General features: G+C 45.6%; 1 protein-coding gene and 1 long non-coding RNA gene across 7 annotated transcripts in view; one reads left to right on the top strand and one right to left on the bottom strand.

The window, feature by feature from the left end:
- Positions 1–22,824, bottom strand: part of PEAK1 (pseudopodium enriched atypical kinase 1) — a 157,046-nt gene that overhangs the window by 45,218 nt on the left and 89,004 nt on the right. The window lies entirely within an intron of this gene.
- Positions 1–22,824, top strand: part of LOC137443993 (uncharacterized) — a 48,076-nt gene that overhangs the window by 24,020 nt on the left and 1,232 nt on the right. The window contains exons 2-3 of the long non-coding RNA XR_010988033.1: positions 20,828–20,899; positions 21,654–21,722. This is a non-coding gene — a long non-coding RNA (uncharacterized lncRNA). The remainder of the gene's footprint in view (positions 1–20,827; positions 20,900–21,653; positions 21,723–22,824) is intronic.

Here is a 22,824-nt window from a genome sequence, read left to right as displayed (position 1 = left end):
ATGGGGAAAGCCCAGCCTGATCGTTACACATACCACTGTCTGCAGTGGGAACCATTTGAAAGAAGCGAGTAGCCTTTTGCTGAGGTCTCAACTCTTTCTACCTACATTTACAAAACTATGTAACTGAAATGCAAAAACTGTTGCAAATATCATTCTTATGTACTACTCAAAACAGAGAGAGAGAGAAATGGCAATTACTGAGAATTCAGAGTAATTCTCTTGACTAGTTCAGGACCATTGACCTTTAATTTTGCCCACTAAAACAAATGCTAGGAAGAGCATATAACCCCACAGATTAGTGCACACTGCTTTCAACATAACACTTAAACATGAGGCAGGAAAGTAAGAGTATGTTTACTCTCCTGAATGCAATTGAGATAATTTGTTTTAGCTTTGCATGTGAATGAGTTTGGCTTAAGTGACAAAATCTGTTCAAGCAATTCAAACTCTGCCATTTTAGCACTTTTTTCATTAAATTATAACTGGTCAAGTGTTTTGGTTGAAGGGAAAGGCCAAACTGCTATCCTGCAAAAGCCAGATAAAATGCTGGGGGAGGCCTTTCCAGAAAGTCACTGTTTCTTCTCCTTTAGCTGACAGGAGTGGCAATAAACCATTCTTACAGCCTGAAACCAAAGCTATGGATTTTTAGTCCCTGATTTGTTTCACAGGTAGCTTTTCTACCTAACCCCTCCAGAAATAACAACTGAAAAAGAATTGAAAAATCTCTTTCAAAGTAAACCTTTTTATTTCCTGAAATGATCATCCTTAAGTGAAAACCAAACACGAATCTGCTGTGCTTTGTAGTCCTTCGAATATCCCGGATTTGAGAGTTTCATGAATTAATGCCTGAAGATTTTAAGCCTTCTAAGCCAAATCCACAAGTCTGGTCTCTTTGTCACTGTTGCATAACTGAAACTGTTTGAGACATTTTACTGAGGTGAAAGACTCTCTATGTCCACTGCTACTTCTGTATACACAGGCATTGAAAAATCAATGGCTTTTATATTCTTACAGGCTTTGGGCAAAAATGTAATTGCTGATCACATAGGTAAACTGAAAGGGCATTAATAAAGCCGTTCAGCTGAAGATGCAACTCTCTGCAGAGCCCCTGGGTAATAACTCATCAGCAGAATGGCTATACTGGAATTCACTGCAGGCACAACTGGGCTTCATCACTGTAGCAAACAATAGAAACTATTAGTGCAAGTGGCAGTGGTGTGAATCTGTCAGTCTCCTCACGCACTGCTCTGTGCTTTGGCAAAGGAAAACTCTAATAGAGCAATCCTGTTCCAACACCAGATGGGGCTGAAGTCTAACTCTATTAGGATCTTCAGACACATTCATGGGACCGGGACTATCATATTTCATACAATGACTAATTATGTTTCCAGACAAAGCTTTTGGCCAAAAAGTTAGTGACAAAAGCTTTCTCTGTACGACCTAAGAGATAGAAAGTCTGCCAGACAGAGCTTTGCCCAAACTTTCAGCCATTGTTTCATATACACAGAGTAAAATGCGCCCCCCCCCCCCCTTTTGTTTTTAATAATCTCTGCTGGGATTTGTTGCTTCAACACTTTGCAAGGCCGCACATTGTAGGCAGAAAAATTTCACTGAGAGATCATCCTAAAATCAGAGAGAGAGACTGAGCACATACTAGAGTTTTATACTCTGCTTAGCTCCTTCATGTGTTTCACAAATAGGGACTAGGGATTCCACTAAGGGAAGCTACACTGAAGGTTTTCCTGGGAAATATACTCCTCCACTACATAGAACCTCTGAACAAACAATTTGAATAAAAGGGTTAGTGCAGATGTGTGGGGTTTAAGATTTAACCAGGTGATACTATTTCTCTGAAATTGTATAGACTGCACTTGCTCTAGAATCCCATCACCAAACCAGACAGCTTTGTGGCCTCCCAGGCTCAGCATTTTCTGCTAGTAACACTGGGGTAGGGATGAGAAAGCCGCTCTGTTGCACACCTTCAGGTGACTGCAGTTCTGTGTCTGGCCACGGGCTGTACTCACTCTCATTTGCTCAGGTACACTGCTACTGATCTGTTTCCTGCGACCCAAATGAGTGCCACACTCAACATGTGAATGCAGAGGACAGGAGACTGCAGGACCACAGCACAATTCTCCAGTAAGACTGAGAACTGCAGCAGGGTCACAGCTCTGAGCAAATAAACATTCCGTATCCCAGGAGTAGCACCTGCGGCCAGCCAGATTAAAAACAAAATACAAAGACAGGTAGAGATATTTTGGCTCTTGTGCTCTCCTAGAGCTGGTTTAAACACAACCATGGTTTTTGACACAGTCTGTGAAGCAGACAGCCTTCTCAGGTTTATAAACCACAGCTGGGTTTCCCGTTGCCTTTGGCAGATGCAGGATGGACAGGGAGTTCCTGCAGCATGCTCTGACATTGCCTGCAGCTGTAACAGAGGAAATGTGCATCTTAAAACAAGAGAAAACGTATCTGAGGGAAACAGCCCAAAGAATTCCAGCATTGTGCCACTTCCAAATCAGAAGCACTCCTGTGCCATTACAAATTAAATTGGTAGTGATCCTTATGTGTCTACACAAGTATTTCCATTCTAGAAGGAATTCTGGCAGTCTCTTCATTACCGTACAACCAGAAGAGTGTTTGCTGATATTTTCCTCTCCCTTTAAAGAAAACACATTTCCCGTTTCAGCTACAGATTCCCTATTATGCGAGATAATTATAGTGAGAGTGATTACGAGTGCTAACAGTAATGAAATCTTTCACTGTTAGCTGCAAACCGTTCCTCACGTGTTCAGGCTGTTGTTTCCACTGCTGAAAACCGCAGCTGCAGCTTGGTAGGGGGCAGCAGAGGCCACTGAAGGTAAGGAAACTGCACAGAGAGACAGCAAGGGAAAATAGCCTGGCATTCTTCATGTCTACCTTCTCACCCCACTCTCCAAAACCAGGTCAGCATCAACACATCAGCTATCCTAAGCTGCTAGTGGTCAGGTATCTTTTAATCCGTAACCTCCCTGCTTCTGTAACTGCCCATGTAAGGGGCTAAGGAATGGGAAGGAGTGTGTACTCCACAGAGTTCCTGGCTCTTCTGAAATGAGCAGTTTGGATGACAGAACTTACTTGAAGTTAATCACAAGCTAATCAAGGCAATACCAGCCTCAGATGTAAAATACAAAACAGCATTAGGCTTCTAAAGAAAGCATTAACAGTAAATTAGTAACATCAACATGGTGCATTTTATCCCTGTTAGCTTGGTGCCTTTTATGTAAGTTGATAAACAGAATTATTCACAATTTATACAGCAAAATACTGCAGTGCAGTGACATTAAGTAACCAAAACTCACCAAGTGAGTCACTGACAGGAACAAGCACAGACAGACAAGTTCTGCTCCTAATGTGGTGCTGCAGCCAGCAGATTGTGCCACTCTATTCACTAAACGGTTGAGTCAGCACAGGGAGTTTATCAGCTTCAAAGGCCAAATCACTTTCTGTGTAAATGACAACAATGCTCCTCATTTCAGCAGATACACAACTGCATGCAGGAGGGCTCAGTCTGGCCCTGTTAGGTTGATAGCAAACAAAGAGAAATGCAAAAGCATATTCCACTTTCCAGGTCAGAGGGAGATGACGACAGATTCGGTGCAAAGACCAAGAAGTGATCAGCTGAGACATCCTCATGTCAGGAAACTGAGCCTTGCACAGAAAAGCAGAAGCATTTTTATGGCTCTTATTTGTTGACATCATCTTTGTTGAGTGCACAGAGACAGCAATAAACATGCATTTCAGGCATTTTTCCTTTGTTCTAAGTAATTTCAGGCTGGCGGGTCTCCTTTAGATGCATGCTGGCTGAATCACAATGAAGGCCTTCTCCAGTAATACTTTATACTAACATAATCCAATTAAAAGGAACTTAATTGGTGTGCAACATTCCCTACAATTTCAACATTTTAAAAATGAATAGTCTCAGTAAGTACCAGATGGTGACATGCACTAATTAATCAGGCCTGCTCAATGAATGAGCATATTAAAATGAATGCACCTATTAGACATGTGTTTTCAGTGCTGCATGCTGCAGAAAAACTCCCCTTAAATGAATGCCTGCTCTATTACTGAGCAATCTGCACAAGTGTGCATTTCATCATTTGTAATTGTAACACTCGCTCTTTGATCTCTTCTGAGATCACTAGATACTGGGTACAGCTTTCCTTTTGTCTGTCCCCCTCCAGGGAACAGGCATTTAGCTTTAGCACTGCCATCCATTCAAGTGGGCCTGCAATTTTTATGCTGCAGAATAAATTGCATTGATCAGCCTTCTTATCAGACAACAATCCGATAAATCGCTACCCAACGACCTGCCAGCCTCTTGCCACTGACAGGCACGTCCTCAGACTGCCAAACCAGCACAGGGAATCCCACCTGGCTTTGCTACAGAGGAGTGGCCAAACACCACGAAACTGCTATGGGTTTGTAGTTTTGTCTGACCCATCATCACATGAGCAAGTTTGCTGATGACACCAAGCTGTGTGGTGCAGCAGACAGGCTGGAGGGAAGGGAGGCCATCCAGAGGGACCTAGACAGGCTGGAGAGGTGGGCACAAGCCAACCTCATGAAGTTCAATAAGAGCAAGTGCAGGGTCCTGCATCTGGGTCGAGGCAATCCCAGGCACAAATCCAGGCTGGGCAGGGACTGGCTGGAAAGCAGCCCTGAGGAGAGAGACTTGGGGGTGCTGGGGGAGGAGAAGCTCAACAGGAGCTCTCAGTGTGCACTTGCAGCCCGCAAAGCCAATCAGATCCTGGGCTGTATCAGAAGTGTGGCTAGCAGGTCGAGGGAGGTGATCCTCCCCCTCTACTCAGCCCTGGTGAGACCCCACCTGGAGTACTGTGTCCAGTTCTGGAGCCCCTATTACAAGAGGGATGTGGAGGTGCTGGAAGGTGTCCAGAGAAGGGCCACAAGGATGATCAGAGGGCTGGAGCACCTCTCCTATGAGGACAGACTGAAGGAGTTGGGGCTGTTCAGTCTGCAGAAGAGAAGGCTCCCAGGTGACCTCATTGTGGCCTTCCAGGATCTGAAGGGGGCCTACAGGAAGGCTGGGGAGGGACTGCTCAGGATCTCAGGTAGTGATAGGACTAGGGGGAATGGAATGAAGCTGGAGGTGGGGAGATTCAGGCTAGATGTGAGGAGGAGGTTCTTCACCATGAGAGTGGTGAAACCCTGGAATGGGTTGTCCAGGGAGGTGGTTGAGGCCCCGTCCCTGGAGGTGTTTAAGGCCAGGCTGGCTGAGGCTCTGGGCAGCCTGATCTAGTGTGGGGTGTCCCTGCCCATGGCAGGGGGGTTGGGACTGGATGATCCTTGTGGTCCCTTCCAACACTGAATGATACTATGATACTATGATACTGTGACCCGCTTACAGAGATCTGGACAGTCCCTGATCATCATAAATAATAGTGTGAGTCTAACAGAACAAGAATAAAGTGATGGTTATTCTTTGCCAGTACCTGATTACTGATTTTTCTAATGTTTAATATCATTGTAAACATTCTAATAGACTTTTTGGAAACACAGAAATGCTCCAACTTCACAGACAGGAGTCCTGCCTGAGGGGTTGAAATGCTCCATCTCCCAGGCAGACTTACTGCCTCTGGGCCACTGACCCATCTAGCACAGCTCACTGGGACCACAAACAAACGTGACATGCTAATTAGTTTGCTTTCTTCTTTGTGCCATTAAAAAAACCCAAAGTAACAACTTCTTAAATTTTATATCATTTGTCCAACTTCAAATTACATAGAACTACATAGAATAAACCAGGTTGGAAGAGACCTTCAAGATCATCACATCCAACCCATCAACCAATCCAACACCACCTAAACAACTAACCCATGGCACCAAGCACCCCATCAAGTCTCCTCCTGAACACCTCCAATGACGACAACTCCACCACCTCCCCGGGCAGCCCATTCCAATGGGCAATCACTCTCTCTGTATAGAACTTCTTCCTAACATCCAACCTGAACCTCCCCTGGCGCAGCCTGAGACTGTGTCCTCTTGTTCTGGTACTGGCTGCCTGGGAGAAGAGACCAACCTCTGCCTGTCTACAACCCCCCTTCAGGTAGTTGTAGACAGCAAGAAGGTCACCCCTGAGTCTCCTCTTCTCCAGGCTAAGCAATCCCAGCTCCCTCAGCCTATCCTCACAGGGCTGTGCTCCAAACCCCTCACCAACTTTGTTGCCCTTCTCTGGACTCGTTCCAGCAAGTCAACCTCCTTCCTAAACTGAGGGGCCCAGAACTGGACACAGGACTCGAGGTGCAGTGTAAATGAAAGCAACCCCCCAAGTGATGCTAACTGCAACGTCTGTTAGATCCATGAAATACAAACGCAGAAAAAAGAGCTTCACAGCCTGAGAAGTGCCCAGTCTGAAGGCAGGTTGCAAACCAGTTGTTTACATTTACTACCCAGAAGCACTGTGCTTTGATTAGTCCTGCAGAAGTCCTTAATGAAATGTAAATCAAGTTAAAAAATACTAAGAGACAACCAAGATACTCTCTAGTACCACAGCAGTCTGGAAATAAAAACTGGTGAGACCCCACCTGGAGTACTGTGTCCAGTTCTGAAGCCCCTATTACAGGAGGGATGTGGAGGTGCTGGAAGGTGTTCAGAGAAGGGCCACAAGGATGATCAGAGGGCTGGAGCACCTCTCCTATGAGGACAGACTGAAGGAGTTGGGGCTGTTCAGTCTGCAGAAGAGAAGGCTCCCAGGTGACCTCATTGTGGCCTTCCAGTATCTGAAGGGGGCTACAGGAAGGCTGGGGAGGGACTGCTCAGGATCTCAGGTAGTGATAGGACTAGGGGGAATGGAATGAAGCTGGAGGTGGGGAGATTCAGGCTAGATGTGAGGAGGAGGTTCTTCACCATGAGAGTGGTGAAACCCTGGAATGCGTTGTCCAGGGAGGTGGTCGAGGCCCTGTCCCTGGAGGTGTTTAAGAGCAGGCTGGCTGAGGCTCTGTCCAGCCTGATCTAGTGTGGGGTGTCCCTTCCCATGGCAGGGGGGTTGGAACTAGATGATCCTTTTGGTCCCTTCCAACCCTGAATGAAACTATGAAACTATGAAGTATCCATACTGAAAAAGCAAGTTGCACACTTGCAGCTCTCACAGCACTTCACAGAGGTGAGTGAGTGAGCATTTTAGAGCACAGACCTTTGTAGAGAGGAAGAGGATCACAATTTGGTGAAAAATGAAGAAAACAGTCCTGACTCTGAAGGGGGAGGCCCAGTTCAGTCACAGCACTCACTTTGGATGAAACAACTTGAAACTAAATAATGGCAGAAGGCATTACGGGCTGTCCCAACCTTATTCCCAAAGCAGAGTGACAGTCACTAAACATAGGCTCATTGTGTCAAGCCGGAATTGTGATGATGGCAGGGGGCACAGAAGGAAATTTCCATGGCTTTCTTAAAAAAGAAAAGTTTTACCTTGTTGCAGATAGGTTTTTGGTTTCTTCTTCCCTTGTGGTCAGAATTGAGTGCCCTGGTAAATGTCCAAGGCCACAAAATGACAGTTCTGCAGAAGAATGGAATGAATCTGCAATGGACATTGAGGAGGCAATGAAGAAGTTGCTAAGTTGCTATAGAACCTGTCTTCAGCACCATGCTACTGGTGCCGGCTACAACTACCTGAAAGGTGGTTATAGCCGGGAAGGGGTTGGTCTCTTCTCCCAGGCAACCAGCAGCAGAACAAGGGGACACAGTCTCAGGCTGCGCCAGGGGAGGTTTAGACTCGAGGTGAGGAGAAAGTTCTTCACCGAGCGAGTCGTTCGTCATTGGGCTGTGCTGCCCAGGGAGGTGGTGGAGTCACCGTCCCTGGAGGTGTTCAAGAGGGGATTGGATGTGGCACTTGGTGCCATGGTCTAGTCATGGGGTCTGTGTTGATGGGTTGGACTCGATGATCCTTGAGGTCTCTTCCAACCTTGGTGATGCTGTGATAGTGCGATACTGACATACAAGGGATGTGATGGGTGGATGGGATAACAGAATCACTTCTACTCCAAGTACTGAAAAAAGCCCTAGCTGCAAATGTTCTGCAAGACAGGATGAAACAATCAGGAAAACACCTTGAAACCATTTCTAATTTTAACCTCTCACATTGCATTTTCTGTCCTTTAAAAAGAGTTTAAATTACAACATATTTCATAAAGCTAAGGAAGTGAAGGAGAATTGTGACTGTTGATTTTTTTTCCCTACCTATAACTTGTAAGAATAAAACATGATAGAAATAAGCAATGAACTGGAACAAAAACCTGCCTAGGGCTAGACAATCTGTAATGCTTCAGAAGAAAACTGGCATTTCTTTACAATTTACCTAACCCAAACAGATAATGCCACAGAGCAGGGAAAAGGCAAGAAATATCCCCAGGTATTCTGATTAGATTCTGCATCATCACATCGAGAACACAAAAAACAATAATAAGGACAAGTGCTCACATTTGGTGTTGAGGCCAAACAGACCAGCCAAGGCATGCATTTGAATATAAACTCCTCTGAGCTCCAGTAGTAAGAGATTTTTAACTGGAAATAACAGCTACATTTAGTTTGGTAGCTTGGGTTTTTTGTTTTGATTTTCATTTGGTTTCTTTTCCCTTTTGGAAAAGATAATAATTTAGTCTTAATAAAATGTAACTGTGTAATGACCAGGCACACACATTCAGTATCACAGTATCACAGTATAACTAAGGGTGGAAGAGACCTCGATGATCATCGAGTCCAACCTATCAACACAGACCCCAGGACTAGACCATGGCACCAAGTGCCACATCCAATCCCCTCTTGAACACCTCCAGGGATGGGGACTCCACCACCTCCCTGGGCAGCACATTCCAATGACGAATTACTCGCTCGGTGAAGAACTTTCTCCTCACCTCGAGTCTAAACCTCCCCTGGCACAGCTTGAAACTGTGTCCCCTTGTTCTGGTGCTAGTTGCCTGGGAGAAGAGACCAACTCCTTCCCAGCTACAGCCACCTTTCAGGTAGTTGTAGAGGGCAATGAGGTCACCCCTGAGCCTCCTCTTCTCCAGGCTAAACAATCCCAGCTCCCTCAGCCTCTCCTCACAGGGCTGTGTTCAAGGCCTCTCCCCAGCCTTGTTGCCCTTCTCTGGACATGTTCAAGTGTCTCGATGTCCTTCTTAAACTGAGGGGCCCTGGACACAGGACTCAAGGTGTGGCCTAACCAATGCAGAGTCCAGGGGCACAATGAGTTCCCTGCTCCTGCTGGCCACACTATTCCTAATGCAGGCCAGGATGCCATTGGCCCTCTTGGCCACCTGGGCACACTGCTGGCTCATATTCAGGCGGCTGTCAATCAGCACCCCCAGGTCCCTCTCTGCCTGGCAGCTCTCAGCCACTCCGACCCCAGCCTGTAGCTCTGCATGGGATTGCCGTAGCCAAAGTGCAGCACTCGGCACTTGGACTTGTTGAATGCCATCCCATTGGATTCTGCCCGTCTGTCCAGTCGGTCGAGGTCCCTCTGCACTCACACATGTTCATATGAGAATGATCTTTCAGACAATGCCGCACTGCATGTTCTTTCGCCATACTTTTATTTCCACTGAAAGTAAGCTAAAATAGACTTATAAACAGCTTGTTTACCTTGCTTCCTATAAAGGGCTGTGTTCCACATTTCAAAATCTAGCAGCACATTAGGGATAAGTGCATCAGCTGACAGGAACAAGCATGATAGTGATACTTTGGAAAAAAAAATCCTCTGTTTCAGTGCATCTCAGTTGGTCTCCATTTTATTTAAGCAAAATTAAGAGAATGAATCCCAGAATAGAATAGAATAGAATAGAATAGAATAGAATAGAATAGAATAGAATAGAATAGAATAGAATAGACCAGACCAGGTTGGAAGAGACCTTCAAGATCATCATGTCCAACCTATCATCCAACACCACCTAATCAACTAACCCATGGCACCAAGCACCCTGTCAAATCTCCTCCTGAACACCTCCAGTGATGGTGACTCCACCACCTCCCCAGGCAGCCCATTCCAATGGGCAATCACTCTCTCTGTATAGGACTTCTTCCTAACATCCAGCCTGAATCTCCACTGGTACAGCCTGAGACTGTGTCCTCTTGTTCTGGTGCTGGCTGCTTGGCAGAAGAGACCAACCTCTGCCTGTCTACAACCCCCCTTCAGGTAGTTGTAGACAGCAATAAGGTCACCCCTGAGCCTCCTCTTCTCCAGGCTAAGCAGCCCCAGCTCCCTCAGCCTCTCCTCACAGGGCTGTGTTCCAAGCCCCTCACCAACTTTGTTGCCCTTCTCTGGACATGCTCCAGTAAGTCAACCTCCTTCCTAAACTGAGGGGCCCAGAACTGGACACAGGACTCGAGGTGTGGCCTAACCAGTGCAGTGTACAGGGGCAGAATGACCTCCCTGCTCCTGCTGGCCACACTGATCCTGGTGCAGGCCAGGATGCCATTGGCCCTCCTGGCTGCCTGGGCATACTGCAGGTTCATGTTCAGCCTACCATCAACCAGCACCCCCAGGTCCCTCTCTGCCTGGCTGCTCTCAGCCACTCTGACCCCAGCCTGTAGCACTGCCTGGGGTTGTTGTGGCTGATGTGCAGAACCCAGCACTTGGATGTGTTCCATCTCATGCTGCTAAATACGCACTGGCATGACTATACCCTGACCAGTCTTAATAGCTGTCATCTGCTTTGTCCAGGCTCAGTTGAAATCCTGCCATTAGATCTTTTTTTGCCTGTTGTTTAAAAGCACATGAAAAGAATAAACCTTATCAAACCTCTACTAAACCTCTCCAGAATGTATTCACAACTGACAGAGGAGAAATACCTGAGAAACATTAGTGTGCTTCTGTAGTTACAAAGCCCAGTAGGGTTGTGTTTATCCTTCTGCTGAGCACAGCTTGCAAATGAAAACACTGTGTATCATCACTTTATTATTGAATCCATCAATTCTGCAACTTCAATTTACTTAAAACTCTCTCCCTTGGATTACTGCAACCTCTGGCTCCAAAGATCTTTACGCTAAACCCCTGATGCAGCAAAACCTACAACTGCCAAAAATGTTTCCATTTTGGTTTATCAAAGAAACTTGTGGATAGCAAAACACAAAATAGTTTTAGAAAGGATATCAATGTTCTTGCTATAAAGCAGCCCCAAACAAAGAAAACACTGTGGTGACTGAGGAGCAGGTAACTTAGGAGTTAGTGGGTTGCAGCCAGTGTGAGAAGACAGCTACAACATAGAGGAGAAAACCTACTGCAGAGAAGTGCTCTCCAGCTGTCTCAACCCCCTCCAGAAGATCTTTAGGAGTTATTAAATAAATGGTTCTTCAAAAAGAAAATACTATCAGCCATTGCATTAAAAAAAAAAAAGATAAATTAATAGAATAGAATAGAATAGAATAGAATAGAATAGAATAGAATAGAATAGAATAGAATAGAACAGAATAGAATAGAATAGGTTGGAAGAGACCTTCAAGATCATCACATCCAACCTATCATCCAACACCACCCAACCAACTAACCCATGCAACCAAGCACCCTGTCAAGTCTCCTCCTGAACACCTCCAGTGATGGTGACTCCACCACCTCCCCAGGCAGCCCATTCCAATGGGCAATCACTTTCTCTGTGTAAAACTTCCTCCTGACCTCCAGCCTGAACTTCCCCTGGCACAGCCTAAGACTGTGTCCTCTTGTTCTGGTGCTGGCTGCCTGGGAGAAGAGACCAACCTCTGCCTGTCTACAACCCCCCTTCAGGTAGTTGTAGACAGCAATAAGGTCACCCCTGAGTCTCCTCTTCTCCAGGCTAAGCAGCCCCAGCTCCCTCAGCCTCTCCTCACAGGGCTGTGTTCCAAGCCCCTCACCAACTTTGTTGCCCTTCTCTGGACTCGTTCCAGCAAGTCAACCTCCTTCCTAAACTGAGGGGCCCAGAACTGGACACAGGACTTGAGGTGTGGCCTAACCAGTGCAGTGTACAGGGGCAGAATGAGCTCCCTGCTCCTGCTGGCCACACTGTTCCTGATGCAGGCCAGGATGCCATTGGCCTTCCTGGCTGCCTGGGCACACTGCAGGCTCATGTAGAGGAACAGTAGAGTGGGGCTGGACTTGTAAAATGGAGGATAAACTTGAGAACCAGGTGGCTGAGCTGCGCACAGTCATGGAGTCCCTTATCAGAGCCAGGCCATCAGTGCAGCAAGGAGCACTGCACAGGATGAATGGGACATGTTCTTTATCATGACTTCTGTGAGTGAAACTTGCCCTTCTTCCAAGCAATGAAATAATGGGCAAAAGAAAACGGGCACCATATTATTTCAAGGTTTTAAGAAACTCTCCCAAATGACTAACTGCAGGACATGCAAGTAGTGCAGCACAACACAGGGAGGCAATCAACAAATTACATGCTCTTCGTGTAAGAAAATCAATGACATGATTTACTGAGTACTGTGTTCAGTTCTATTTATGACATCTCAGGAAGAAAGGCACCATAAAACAACCAGAAAAATATTTGCAGGGATGAAAAGCTTTCCATGTTAAGTGAAACAAAAAGATTAGGACAGTTGAGCTCAGAATTGAGACCAAAAAAATAATGTAACATTAAATGATCCATCACATAAAGAAGATCGAGGAGGCGTTCCCATTTAGTGTCTATCTCAAAAGAAGAGCACAAACCCAATGCAGCACGTTCAGATCAGTGTAAAGAAAGTGATTTCATACAGAATTCTTCCTGAATCCAGCTGGCACTGTGATCAAGAGGTCAGCTGCACTCAGGAAAAATGATTAGGCATTCACACATCAGATGAGACATGGACAGTTGTATTAGGTGGGGTAAAACCAAAGCCTTCAATTTTGGCGCTTAAACAAAACATGAACTATTGGAGCCGTCATTGAAGGTGTTCAGGAGGAGACTTGATGGGGTGCTTGGTGCCATGGGTTAGTTGTTTAGGTGGGTTGGATTGGTTGATGGGTTGGACACGATGATCTTGAAGGTCTCTTCCAACCTGGTTTGGTTTATTCTGAATAAACGGTTTATTCTAACAGTGCAGAAAAACATTTGCTCATTAGCAGATGATTCCTTTCTTGTCCACATGGGATGTTTGGGCAGTGTGAAGGCCAGGGCTGGGACAGTTTCACTGCAGCATGCTCTGGTGCTGTGTGTGGCATGCCCAGCTTGTGCCATGTGCACCAGCTGTCAGTCTCTTTACACTCACAGATCCTCTTCTCCCACTGCACCAGATCTGATGCACCAGAGAACCACAGAACCTGATGGAGCAGGTCCAGAAAATGATCAGGTGGTTGAAGCACCTCTACTACAGAGACAGGCTGAGGGAGCTGGGGGTGTCCAGTTCTGGGCATCTCAGTTGAAGAAGGACATTGAGACTCCTGAACATGCCCAGAGAAGGGCAACAAGGCTGGGGAGAGGCCTCGAGCACAGCCCTGTGAGGAGAGGCTGAGGGAGCTGGGGTTGCTTAGCCTCGAGAAGAGAAGGCTCAGGGCAGACCTTACTGCTCTCTACAACTACCTGAAGGGAGGTTGTAGCCAGGAGGGGGTGGGCTCTTCTCCCAGCACCAGAACAAGAGGACACAATCTCAAGCTGCGCCAGGGGAAGTTTAGGTTTGAGGTGAGAAGAAAGTTCTTCACCGAGTGAGTCGTTCGTCATTGGGATGTGCTGCCCAGGGAGGTGGTGGAGTCCCCATCCCTGGAGGTGTTCAAGAGGGGATTGGACGTGGCACTTGGTGCCATGGTTTTGTAGTCATGAGGTGTTGGGTGACAGGTTGGACTTGACGATCTTTGAGGTCTTTTCCAACCTTGTTGATTCTATGATTCTTTTTTTCTGCCACAGGATAATACTGTCACTCTGGTGCCAGGCTTATGCCTCAGCCCTGGAAACATTCCTTGTGTTCATTTCTACTTCAAATGACTATATAATCACGTCTGTTACCGGGCAGCCAGATCTCGGGCTATAAACTACTTGGGCTAAGGGACTGTGTATTACACTGGCACACATCTGTCAAGGATCCATCCATACCCACAGCCATGCAGAAGTAGGATGGTGGTAAATTACAAAGGAAAGAGCCAGATGCAGGTCTTACAGAAGATTAGTACAGCTGGGATGTTGTCACACCACAAGAGAGAGGAATCAAGACAAGATGACGAAGGAATGCTAGGAAAGAGGTTTTCCTCTACAACCATCCCAAACAATTTAAGGTTGAAGACATATATATTACTAGGGTGTGATGGGAAACAGAAAATAAAATAAGCCCCATACTGATATCTCATTCACTGCTTGGTGGAGAAGTGCCTGGAAAGGGCTTGAATCTTTGTAAAGACTCCTTCAGTTTCCCATGCCACAGCAACCATCTCCTCCTACTGCCTGCCACTTGGTGCAGTCATTTTGCCTTGTTCTTTGCATCTATGATCAAAGACAGACATTCTAATTTGAAGATCCCTTTGATAACCTTACGAAACTAGCTACAGGTAATTTTGTGGCCATTGAAGCTAGTTCAAGCAGCTTATTCTCACTCATGCTACTCTTCTAATCAGTCTGTCCTTTATTCATCCCAATAAGCTACTTTACCAGGCATGATGAATGCAAGAAATTTTAATCCGCTGCCATAAGCCACAGCAATGAAATGAGTGATGAGCTCTAAGTCAGAAGGTTAAAGACATTATTGCTCACTTGTGCTGAAGTTAAAAAGAAAATGATGACAATTTACACCAGATACTCTTGGGCACTCCTTATGCTTTGCCTAGAATCCATCCCCATAATGGGAAGCCACCGCTGATGAGAATGCCATTAAAGATAAAAAGAAGCAGCACCATCACAGGTGAGATTCAGAAAAGGAATGAGCAGACACTGAAATGGGGTCCTTTCAGCATTCATAATAAACAAGAATAGATGTCTTATTTATTCTGATGATTAAGTGTTGGGTCTGCCTGGCTTTCAAGATAACTCCCAAACACTGGGCTGCATTCTCTGTCGTTTCTCTGTACTCCACCCGCAGATTTCCGCAATGCTGGCTGCAAAGAAGCATCAGAGGTAGAAGAGATGCTGCTCTGGAGCTGTGTGCTCAGGTTCTCCTGCAGAGCTCAGTTGTACAGGCAGAGCAGGGCTTCTAATGTACAGCCTCCTGCTTCTTTTCACCATTTGGGACCAGAGTGGATTTATCTTTGCAGTATTAAATACAACTTCCTGCATTATCATCAAGAATAAAGTCCTAGGGTGCCTGTAATAGCAGTGTGGAAGCAGATCCCAAAGCCAAGAGAAGTCAATACCTTACTTCATTTAAAACCTGGTGTTGTGGACCACTAACTGAGAGAGTTGTTAGCTGTTAGAATGTGCTGCCCGGGGAGGTGGTGGAATCTCCATCCCTGGAGGTGTTCAAGAGGGTACTGGATGTGGCACTTGGTGCCATGGTTTAGTAGTCATGAGGTCTTGGGTGGCAGGTTGGACTTGAGGATCTTTGAGGTCTTTTCCAACCTTATTGAGTCTAAGATTTTATGAATCTAAGCAGACCCCAGTAGTTTTTATGCTCTTCAGCCTGATTATCAAGTTAGCAATACCACAGGCCCTGGAAAATCTTCAAGTCCAAAACGAACAGTGTTCCAGGCACCTTGGGGTGTTTGTGATGCAGCTGTATCCCTCCATGGTGACAGGAAAGGACTAACAGCAAAACTCAATGCACCCAACAGCCAATAATCATCTTTCTAGGCTACCATAAATAAATAAATAAATAAATCAAATCAAAACCCTGATGTAGAGCATGGGAAAAAAAGAACACACCCCCACCAGTAATTTATTTTAGTCAACAAAATCTGATTCTATGCTTGAAATTAATCCATAAGTGGAAGAGCTGTACAGTGAAGGCATCATTAATTTTTCCTTTCCCTTTTCCCCAGCTAGGGAATCTGCTCAATTTACTTCATGAGGGATGAAACAGCCTTCATTTTCAAAGACAGATGTTTAAATCTATGAAGTATGTAAGCCACTAGTATTTTTACCCATCACTGCATGATGAGGAAGGGGAAAGAAGGAAATAATTTACTGCTTCTGAGAAGGCTGACTTCACACAGGCAAAACCTGCCCCAAGAACCAATCTGCTCTGTGGGCAGCAGGAGCATCCTGCTGCACCCAGGCATTTAAACACCAGAGGTAGCTTATCACAAAGAGCTCAGCCTGGCACACCCCCCAGCACTCCCACAGTCCCTTCCTGCTCCAGGCATTCCTGCCAGCCCAGAATGCCCGTGAAGCTGTTCTTCCATCTCTGAACTGCCACGCTGTTGAGCGCTCACACGCTAATTAAGAGGCTGCTGATCATACTTGAAAATCACAAGCTGGAAACCTAGCCAGTGGGTCAGGACACAGTATGAAACAACAAAACTGAAGCACTGCAAACAAGCTCTAGCAAAGGAAAGAAAATCAACAACAACAAATGTCTGTTTGCAGAAATGGCACTGGGATTCTCTTGCTTTAGCTCTTCACAGACAGCAATGTTTTCCTACAGGAACTGATTACCAACAATACATTTTGCCACTTGTGCTTAACAGAACCCTAAAAATGCAAAGCTTTTTCTATCCAGAAAAACCACAATGTGGATTTTTTGGTCTTGTACTGCTAAGATGATTCAAACACTAATCTACAGGGATCTCAAGGCAAAATCAGAGCCACATGCATTTGACTTCTTTAGGTTTCAAACAGGGTTTTGAGGACAGTATGCATGATGAGCAGACAGGACTGCTACAAGTCCACCTTGTGCAGGAATGGATTGCAAAGGAAGCACACTGAGTCCAAAGGCATTACATTCTGTCACTGCCAACCTGAATAAAATATAAATGGCTGCTGTTACCTGCCTTCTTGGAGGATCTTGAGAGAGGTTTTATTTCTTCCATATGCAGCACTATGCTACTTTGAACTCAGCTGGGAAAAACACTAAGAATCACTCTAGAAGAAACCGGGAGACCAAGGCCTGCTGCCTCTCCATGTAAGCAGCATCAAGCTGCAAGGCAGTAGCAATACTCTTCCCAATACTCTTCCCACAACTCCCTGATGAGGTCCTGGGCTCAGGAGAAAATTTCAGCACTCCATTGAATGAGGAAAATTGCTCAGGAATCTAAACTATACTTCCCCAACAATGCTGCTTTGATGCTGTGCACATGAAGCTGATGCTCATGCTAGCTCTCCCAAGTATGTTCCACAGAAGAAACTACATGCTCTCTGTGCCCAGGTGGCCAAGAGGGCCAATGGCATCCTGGCCTGCATTAGGAATAGTGTGGCCAGCAGGAGCAGGGAAGTCATTGTGCCCCTGGACTCTGCATTGGTTAGGCCACACCTTGAGTCCTGTGTCCAGTTCTGGGCCCCTCAATTTAAGAAGGACATCGAAACACTTGAAGGTGTCCAGAGAAGGGCAACAAGGCTGGGGAGAGGCCTTGAGCACAAGCCCTATGAGGAGGGGCTGAGGGAGCTGGGATTGTTTAGCCTGGAGAAGAGGAGGCTCAGGGGAGACCTCATTGCCCTCTACAACTACCTGAAAGGTGCTTGTAGCCGGGAAGGGGTTGGTCTCTTCTCCCAGGCAACCAGCACCAGAACAAGAGGACACAGTCTCAAGCTGTGCCAGGGGAGGTTTAGACTCGAGGTGAGGAGAAAGTTCTTCAATGAGCGAGTCATTCGTCATTGGGATGTGCTGCCCAGGGAGGTGGTGGAGTCACCATCCCTGGAGGTGTTCAAGAGGAGATTGGACGTGACACTTGGTGCCATGGTCTAGTCATGGGGTCTGTGTTGATAGGTTTGACTCGATGATCCTCGAGGTCTCTTCCAACCTTAGTTATACTGTGAGACTGTAGTGCTGCATCTTGCAAGCTCTACAGGAAAAAAATTGTGTGGTGGATTTCAAGGTTATGGGCTCACACTGGGCTTAGTAACACATGGTGGCATATGTTATGGTTATATAAGCAGTTTTTGGGATCCCAGCTGTCAGTCAAATGGTGACTAGCAACAGTAACTGCAACAGCTACACCACATAGCCTTACTCATTTCTTTTGCCCCCCTATTTAAATAGTAGTGCTGCTGCTGCTTTGCCTTTTTGTAATTAAAACACACGAGCAAACTGAGCTGTCAAGTCTCCTCTAAAACAAACTGCTGAAACCTTTAGTGACTTCTGTGAATTATTAGCACCTGTGGACTGTTACTCTCCAAAAGACAACAGAACATTCCTGGAGCTTCATACTGGTGACCAACACAATGGAAACAAACTCTTCCTACTCCTGAAATGGATTCCTCTGCATGTGGAGTCCAGGCACTGCCCTTTTATGTCCAAGAACTCATGACAACAGGGTGGTCATGACTTCCACAAGCTTCTGAGGATCTTCACTTCTCTCAGTGGAGTCAGGCAGGCCTGGCCTAAACTCTTTATTCCCAGCATACAATTGCACATGATAAATTATTTGCTCAACCCTTTTTTTTCCCCAGAGTAATCAATATGTATCTTTGCTTTCAAATTTTCTGCTCTCCCTCTTTACCTTTTCCTTCAGGTTGCTCATAAATAAACCTCCACTAATTTTAGGACAAGAATTAACACCATAGCATCCCAAGCCAACTCAGTAACAACCTTCTGCTTCCATTCATTTTCAGACCACCACTTACAGCCAGGCCTCATGCACATCACCTACACTGCATCTTCATTAGTTTAGCTTCTTAACAATAACGTAGGAAAGCGTAACATTAAATTGGAGAATAGTGTATTTGAAAGTCAGTTCAGCCTTCTCTATACCTGCCAATGAAAATACCTACTCAGACTCACAAAAACCTTAAAGTTCAACAAGGGCAAGTGGCAGGTACTGCACCCAGGGACGATAACCCCCCACAAGCTGGGGGCTGACCTCCTGGAAAACTCTGTGGAAAAACACCTGGGAGTCCTGGCATGCAGCAGGATGGCCATAAGCCAGTGAAGTATCCTTGGTGCCAAGAAGGCCAATGACATAGTGGGGAGCATCAAGAAGAGTGCGGCAGGCAGATCATAGAAGGTTCTCCTCCCCCTGGAGAGGCCTCATCTGGAGTACTGTGTCCAGTTCTGGACTCACCAGTTGAAAGAGGACAGGGAACTGCTTGAGAGGGTACAGCAAAAGGCTATGAAGATGCTGAGGGAAATGGAACATCTGTTCTATAAAGAAAGCTGAGGAATTTGGGGCTTTCTAGTCTGGAGAAAACTAAGGGGGAATCTTGTCAATGCTTATTGATACTTAAAGGGTGGGTGTCAGAGGGATGGGCCCAGCCTTTTTTCAGTGATGCCCAGTGAGAGGACAAGAGGTAACAGGCACAAACTTGAAGATAGGAAGTTCTATATAAACATGGGGAGGAACTTCTTTACATGGAGGGTGGCAGAGTACTGGAACAGGCTGCCCAGAGAGCTGATAGAGCCTTTCTCTGGAGTCATTCAAAGCCTGCCTGGATGATGCTATCCTGTATAACCTGCCCTAGGTGAACCTGTTCTAGGCAGAGGAGCTGATCCCCAGAGGGGATCCCTATCATTCTGTGATCTGGAAAGACGACATACAGAGGAAGAGAGGACACCTGGGGTTTTGCAAATACAACAAATGTTTTGTTTTCTTTTAAAGCTGTTTTAAAAAGCAAATCTTTTGCTTTGCAGGAGTATCAGCCAGTTATTCAAGAGGAAAAAAAAAAACCCAGAGGAACTTGCACAGCCATTCAAATTTTAGTTTTTTTTTTTTTAAGTTCCATAGAGATTTGCAGAAATATTTTTTTTGGCATAATGAGAAAATTAATCACTGCTAACTTCACCTTCCATGGCTGCTCTAAGTGCTCCTTATTCAAATAGCTTCTCATACAGCAGTCACTCAGAGAAATGTCAGCTTTCTAAAGGCAGCTGTTTCAAAAAGCCTTTTGTCGAAAGCAAGCATGCTAACAGCGAGCCCAAAGGCTCACTTCTGACAGAAACTGCAGTATGTCACACTCAATAACGGCAGCAGAACCGTGCTGGGGTGCCAGAACGCAGCATGTTAAAAAAAAACCTGAATGATGACATTCAGTAATGCAATATTTATCAGCTTGCTTATCAGGTCGGTGCGCGGTTTTAGGACTCAGCCCCCACGTTTATCCACCCAAGTATGACGAGAAATTGAAGGAGGTGTGCTCTGCACCATCCAGATTCTCAAAATACACATTGATACAAAAAGTTTGGCTGCACAGAAGTACTTCCCCCCCCCCCCGCCCTGTAGAGAACAAAATAGTTTCCTTGCTTTCGTATGGCATTGCAGGGACAGGAAAGCTAAAAAGAAAAGTGGAAAGGCACCAAAAAAAATAATCATCGCAGCATTTCTCAGAATATCCTGGTTATAAAGAGAGCTCCACATAACCTCTCATTTAGCTTCACCTCTAGCTCTGCCAAAGCAAGACACATCCTTACAAACCGCAGCAGCGTTCAGCAGGCACCGCTGGGCCGGAGCCGCCGCGCTCTGTGCTGCTGGTGGCAGGAAGCAGGTGCACAGCCACTTACAGTCGCCCCATTTCAGCCGCGCTCCGTGCTGCCCCAGCTGACTGCTGTTCTGCTGCCAACCCCGCTGCAGTCTGCCAAATGCGATTCAGCACCAACAGACTGTACTTCTGTTCCAGCAGAGACTTCTTCCAAGTCTGATATAATTCAACATGATGAACAAAAGGATGGTTTCATAACGCTAATTAGCATTGTGTAGTCAGAAGATAGACTGGAGGTCTGTATCTCTAATGCCCTATGTTACATTTGTTCTCTAGATGTAAAAGGCTGCTACATTAACCATGTCTTATTTTCACATTTTTCTTTTCAGAGAAGCCTGGGTGGATTGTGATGCACACAGATAGTCTGAAACACTCAGCAGATGATCCTGCCTAAATCTCAAGTAAGCAAATTAGATGAGATCTTCAATCACTGCCTTGGGAGGTGTGGGTGATGTATGGCATTTCAAAAGTAACAGCATTGGAAAAATTCCATTTTCACTCTCCAGCCACTGTCCTCTTAATTACATGCTAAAACTTGGAGAAACAAGAACTGGGAAAGAACAGAAGAGAGACTTCAGAGATAATGAGATGGCTGCTTGCTGAAATTAGGCAGCTTGATCTTAAATGTCTGCAGAGATGAGCTAAAGAAATAAGAAAGATTGCTCCTGCTGCCCACTGCCTTCCTTTCAGCAAAGGAGCCTTCCTTAGAAACTGAGTAAGATATGAAACTCTAGCAGCAAGTTCACTGCTTGAGTGAGAGGTGTGGGTTTTATTGGGTGTGATTAAAGAGCTAGTTTGATGCCATAGAAGGGTAGTAAAATAAAATCTGTCTCAAATCTCTGTGAACCTTTAATATGCCAGGATCCATAGGGAAATGAAAGTCTCAGCAGGTCCCTGGAGCCCTGCTGCTTGGAATGCCTGCTCATTTCCTGGTCCATACTTAATTTTTTCACTCTAAAAAAGAAATCAGAAAGAGATGTCAAACAACTTTTTTGCTGTTTTATTCAAGTCCAATTTCAATCTTACCTATGAAGAATGTGATCCAAACACTCTTGCAGTTATGATTGTCCAAGGATTGTAATTTCCCTAAGCTGTTTGGATGTGTTTGGTATGTCATCCCATGCCAGTGTGGGCCACACCTTTGTTTTCTTGTAGATGCAAACACTGGGTTGTTATATCAAGATGCAGCACTACTGCTGCTAAACATACTCCAACAGATCTCAGGTGAGTACATACATTTCTTACAGTGGTGTAATCCAAGGTGTGAATCTACCCCGTTCAAAGGTTATGTATCAGGTGGCTGGCTCAAATGTTTTGCACCACTAAAGCACAACTGAGACCATCATTTTCTTTTAGAGCTGTTGTAATATATGGGGATAAATGTAACACTGCAAGTACACAGCTTTAACTGGAATGTAAACTGCTTATTGGTATTTTACCTGTCAGTGAAAGTGGCTCTAAAAACCCTTGTGCCCAAAACATTTGGGAAAGAGATTGAAATCACTGTCTGAAAGTTAAGTAGCGGGGTCAAAGTGGAGTTAAAGTCTCATAAATAGCACGTGTATCCTTCATATATTGTAGGAGCAGAGAAATGTACATGATACATATTTATAAATGGAGGCACAAAAGGGGGAAAAGTGCCCAAGCATTAAATGTGCTGGTGTTATTTCTGAGCTCTCCAGATTGAGATCTACCTAAGACATACACAGTACAAGCAGAGAGCTGAAAGAGATGTAAGCAGATAAAAGAGATCTTTAAACAGAGATGATAATTAAAAAAGAGAGAGAGAGGGAAAAAAAACCACTATACTAGTAATGAATCCCAGGAAAAAATTCCCTTAGAAAGCTGGCTTATCATAGTATCAGTCACGGTTGGAAGGGACCACATGGATCATCTAGTTCCAACCCCCCTGCCATGGGCAGGGACACCCCACACTAGATCAGCCTGGCCAGAGCCTCATCCAGCCTGGCCTTAAACACCTCCAGGGACAGGGCCCCAACCACCTCCCTGGACAACCCATTCCAGGGCTTCACCACTCTCATGGGGAAGAACTTCCTCCTCACATCCAGCCTGAATCTCCCCACCTCCAGCTTCATTCCATTCTCCCTAGTTCTATCACTCCCTGAGATCCTGAGCAGTCCCTCCCCAGCCTTCCTGTAGGCCCCCTTCAGATACTGGAAGGCCACAATTAGGTCACCTCAGAGCCTTCTCTTCTCCAGACTGAACAGCCCCAACTCCTTCAGTCTATCCCAGTGAAAGGTGCATACCTATTTAATCTTCACAGCATATCTCTATAGAGAGCAGGCTCCCAGAACACAGCCAGCAA

This window comes from Melanerpes formicivorus, unplaced genomic scaffold, assembly GCF_026170545.1.
Source record: "Melanerpes formicivorus ecotype bairdi unplaced genomic scaffold, bMelFor1.0.p_v2 SCAF_10, whole genome shotgun sequence".
NCBI lineage: Eukaryota > Metazoa > Chordata > Aves > Piciformes > Picidae > Melanerpes > Melanerpes formicivorus.
Note: the sequence above shows the minus strand (reverse complement) of the source record. Positions and strands in the feature narration are given on the sequence as shown.